The sequence below is a fragment of the Electrophorus electricus genome, chromosome 15 (genome assembly GCF_013358815.1).
Source record: "Electrophorus electricus isolate fEleEle1 chromosome 15, fEleEle1.pri, whole genome shotgun sequence".
NCBI lineage: Eukaryota > Metazoa > Chordata > Actinopteri > Gymnotiformes > Gymnotidae > Electrophorus > Electrophorus electricus.
This window is the reverse complement of record NC_049549.1, coordinates 16,789,217-16,794,216: the sequence shown is the minus strand read 5'-3', so window position 1 is coordinate 16,794,216 and position 5,000 is coordinate 16,789,217. Positions and strand designations below refer to the sequence as shown.

The 5,000-nt window shown below is 46.8% G+C and overlaps 1 long non-coding RNA gene across 1 annotated transcript in view; it reads right to left on the bottom strand.

Annotated features, from left to right (window-relative positions):
* LOC113579588 overlaps positions 1-5,000 on the bottom strand; it is a 7,337-nt gene that overhangs the window by 2,142 nt on the left and 195 nt on the right. Inside the window, exon 1 of the long non-coding RNA XR_003410888.2 lies at positions 4,852-5,000. This exon is cut by the window's right edge and continues 195 nt beyond it. This is a non-coding gene — a long non-coding RNA (uncharacterized LOC113579588). The remainder of the gene's footprint in view (positions 1-4,851) is intronic.

Genomic DNA, 5,000 nt, shown 5'->3' with positions numbered 1-5,000 from the left:
TTTGAAACCAAACAGTTTTTATGTAAGATTTACTGAGGATTAAAAAAGGGTTAAAGAAATGCACTTGAAACATCAAAAGCTCTGGTCTTTATACAAAACCAAACCAGCAGTGTTTACATATACAAACAATCTCAGTTTTATTTATTTGTTTTGCTAAGTGCTTGCAATGTTCTTTTAGCTCAAATGCAAGATGTCTGCCATCACATCTAGCATTCCAAGACACAAAACAAATTTTAAATGTTTTTCTTTTCACAGAAACAAACACATGAACATTTTATTTATTTTTAATAATCTATTTGAATCTAATCTATTTGGGGGGGCTTTTTTGTTACGATATTGCCATAATATGCATTACAGGAATATGGAAATGGTCCAGTGGTAAAGTTTTGAAGTTTAAATGTTATTGTTATAGGTATTATGGTCCATGACATGTTATCACTAGGATAATATAGTAATAATATAGTCCATGGACACAACTAAGCACTAAATGCCATAAACCTAAGCGCTATTGTATGCTGCTCTGGAAACCGCTACAGGTCTCAGACAGTCTTCTCCTGTCCTTATTTTAATTTTAGTGTTTGGATATATATCTGATTTGATATTGTACATTTTAATATCATTAATATTTTTAATCCTGCATTGTCCCTAATTATTTAATAATTAACAATAATTTAATAATCTCTAATTATTTCTTTCATGTTCAATAAAATTAAAATTAAGGAGATGTCTCCCCCAATTAGTTGCCATGGTACAAAATGGTTCCAAATACCAGATAGTATTGTTTGTAGACAACCCCCTGTAAAATCGCACCTCCATGTTAATGACCTCTGCTTCCGTCCCTCTTACCTTGATGATATGGGGATTAAGGGCTGAACAGGTAAAGAGACTTAACCCACGAGTTTGGGAGCATTAGTATGTGCGGAAAAGGGACATTCATGGGTAAAAATCCCCTCGGATGTAGCTGGAGGTTCATATTGACTGTAAATAGGGGCGTGTCAAGCTTAAGGAGATTCTTAAAGAGAGGCATGAAAGGTTGTGGCAGCTTGCTGATAGTGTCTGAACTCGCGTTTGATTTCAGAGGGGAAACACTTTGTAGACATACACAAAGGACCAGCATTTGAAGGCCAAATACAATTTGAAACCCCAGACGTTGCCCGTGCTTATGGGTTATTCAACAAACCTTGCAATGCCAGGAGGGGAAATCTCAAAAAGTTGCATTTTAGGTTTGTCTGATCTGCACATTTCTCCTCTTAAAGAGCAAACCAAAAGGTGGTGAAACCTACCACATTTCTAGTACAACAATTTTACAATTCATTTTGGAAGAATGAGAATTTTAACTAAACAAAATTTTAAGTTAATTTCAAGAACATCCTTTCATTTCCTGCAGATAAAATGTTGACCGTAGTTAAATAAGATGGCTATAATTTAATAATATTGTAATATTTTTTGTGTTCCAGTGTTTTGCTTTATAATATAAACATAAATGTTGCATCTTTAATTGTTATTTTAATTCTTTATTCATTTATTTATTTACACATTTCATGTAAAGAAAATGTGGAATGCACATTTTTATTAAGGCAAAAAAAACAAAACAGCACAGCTTGTATTGTTACCTTCTTGTTTCAAGTGCAACATAGTCATTGCCAAATTTTCTTTGTTTTCCAGTTTAAAAAGCACTATTTACTAATACACGATAGAAATGATCTTGCTTAGATCTTACTTACTAGAGTAGGAATATCAGCCCTCCCACATCAGTTAGGGAGCAGAAGAGTGCCCCCCACTGGTGGAACTCCATGCTGCTGTCCATAAATCCTGATCCAGCAGAAATGGTGGAACCACTGTGCCAGTTGGATTCAGTTCTGTAATCCTAATCTACCTGCCAGTACTGTAATCTCAGAAATGTCTTTTTCGAAGGATGTTTGTTTCTCTCTGGTTTTGCTACAGTGACAGATCATCTGTGTATGAGAGGGGTGGGAGATTGCGTGTGGCCAGGAGGGCGTTGTGTGCTGTGTGACGTCCGACCCGAAGCCCTCGTCCACAGCAGGCCCGAGTGCAGGAGAAGTGCTGCTCTGTGCTCCGAGGATAAGACGTTTGAGACAAACGCAAGCCTTGCAGCTTCCTGTGCCTCCTGGCACATTGCCACACTTCACATTTACTTTGTCTCACTCTCTCCCAGCATGAGGCACTTGGAACGTTTTCCTATCAGAAGGAATGATCTTACTGTCGTGTCACGTTTACGTCAGCCCGTGTGTTGCACATGGTAATTATGAGATATTTGAGACAATCCGTTACTGTAATAATTGTCTATAGGGCAAATGATGGTGACAGAATGATTGCAAGTCTCTCACAAGTGACTGAATATCTCCTGACATCACTGAGTGAAGTCTGCTCATTTTTGTCTAATCTCTGTGTAATTACCATGAATAACGCCATGATTAATACTATGTAATAGGTGTTGTAATTACCCGGTCGCAGAGAGTCAGACCTCTGTCAGGATGTACTTTAAGTACTTCAAGATGTGGCATACCTGCTCGTAAACACACCCTGGCCTGAAAGAAAAGTTCATAACTAGTGTTACACTTACTGTATTGTACGAGAGGAAGTACTCAACAGCAGATGTGAAGGGGATATTTATCCGTATCTACATTACTGTAAGTGAACAGAGAGTCATGCAGAGCTCTGACACTGGTGGGCTACACCTGCCTGCTCTGTTTGCCCAGTGCAGGCCCAGTAGCCAGTAAACCTCCGGCTCTCGCGCCTTGCTTGCTGCTGGCTCGCTCTGACACCTGTCAATCACCGGGCTGCACCCTGTCCCGCCTGCTCGTGCTCTTCCCTCCGCCGCCGATTCGGCTGCCTGTCGCTTCTGCTTTAGCGCGAACGGCGCTGCAGCGGAGCGCGTGCGCGAGCGCGTGGCAGGAGAGGTGCGTGCGTGCGGGGGAGAGGGGGGGGGGGGGCGAGAGCGCGCTTGCGTGCGTGCGCGCGTGGCAGGAGAGGTGCATGCGTGCGTGCGTGCGTGCGGGGGGGGGGCGAGAGCGCGCTTGCGTGCGTGCGCGCGCGCGCGTCTTGCTCGCTACGGGCGTTCGGTGGCAGCCGCACTGTGAAAGGCGGGCTAATATTAGCGTGTGGTGATGGCTGCCTGTATCTGGACGAAAAGAGGGTGATGAACGAGGATAGCGCTGACGGGGGGGATGGGGGTTGAGTGTGGCGGAGGGGGAAATTTAAAAGGCATAGCGTCAGATCTCTAAAGAGCGTGTGTGAGGCCGTGCTGCGTTCAGCCGCCACAGAGGACCCGGACGGTCGGTGTGTGTGTGTGTGTGTGTGTGTGTGCGCTTGCTTGCTTGCTTGCTTGCTTGCTTGCTTGCAGAGGATTAGAGATCGGTCAGAGTCCAGAGAAAAGGAGCGCAATGGAAGGGCCAGTGGAAAAAAAGGAAGAGGGCAGTTTGGTCTGTTCCCCCCCCCCCCCCCTCCTTCTTTCCTAGAGCTGCGTGTCGCTGATTTGAGCCCGTGAGCAGTTGTACGTCGCCAGCCTCCCTTCCTGCAGGAGTCGTCCCTCCCCCATCATCCCTGGCTGCTCTCTCCCCCTCTCTCGGCCCAAGCCTGGGGAGCCAGTGAAGATTAAATGTAGCCTCCATAAGCCAAGCACATAATGTAGCTATGTTTCTAGGGCCAGCATTCTCTCTCTCTCTCTCTCTCTCTCTCTCTCTCTCTCTCTTCCTTATTCACTTTTTAAAATGTCGTTAATGATGCCAGGACTGTCAGTAACACCAGAGAATGGCAATGTGACTGGGAATATATCTGAGGGGGGGGGAGCCATGGACACGCGGATGAACTTGACAAGACACAGGTCCAAATGAAAAAGAGGGAAGTGTGAGACGCCTTCTCACCACCCTCCCCCTTACCCACCCCTCTCCCTCTCTCTCCCTCCCTCTCTCTCCCTCTCTCTCCCTCCCTCTCTCTCTCTCTCTCCCTCCCTCCCTCTCTCTCTCCCTCTCTCTCTCTCTCTCTCTCTCTCTCCCTCGCTCTCTCTCTCTCTCCCTCTCTCTCTCTCTCTCTCACTCTCTCACTCTCTCTCTCTCTCTCTCTCTCTCTCTCTCTCTCTCTCTCTCTTTCTCTCTGGCTCTGGGGTTGATATGGCAGAGAGGTGGGCCTCCGACTTTAACTAATCACAGCTGTGTGAGCAAATTAATGGATGATACTTCTTTTTTCCTTCTCTCGCTCTTTTCCTCTCTTTTTCTCCCTAACTTTTTTTTTTTGTCTTGCTGCTCATCGTGGATTTATAAGGGGAGGGGGGGGGATATCTACCCCACCCAACCCCCCCTTTCAATTTTGCTTGGAGAGAAATTCGAATGAGAGGAAGAGCGTGTGCCGGGAGAGAGAGAGAGAGAGAGAGTGCGTGCGAGAGAGAGCGAGGGAGGGAGAAATGTAAGACAGATACAGAGAGTGAAAGAGAAGAAGGGGTGTGGAGAGAGGCGCACAGGCAGCACAATGCACCGATGCCTGCGCCTCTCAGCTCGCGCCTGCTTCGCCGTCGTTCTCGCAGGGATTTGAGCTTTTGCTTTTGGCCGTGGGAGCCGCGTCGGAACCGGAGATACACGCATGAATGGAGCCTCAGTAGCTAACCGACGCCGGACGAGCGAGGTGAAGTGTCTGAGTGAGACTGTGTGTGTGTGTGTGTGTGTGTGTGTGTGTGTGTGTGTGCGTGTGCGTGCGTGCACGCTCCCCCTCCACCCCCCACCCTGAGGTCCAGTAGACTGGTATGATTTGCTGGTGTTGTGACCCTCTCCATTGGCTGGCAGTCACACTTCCTCTACCCCTCTGCGCCTCACCGACGTTCTAGAGCGCTCTTCCTACCTGCATGTTTTCGACCTCATCTTCATCGCCATCGTCATCGAATCACCAGGCTTTTTCTGTCGCCTGGGAGCATCAAAGGAGCCACCCCTCCGGCACGCCTGTGTTTCGTCCCTCGTCCCTCTGCAAAAGACCTGTTTTTCGCCCCGCGT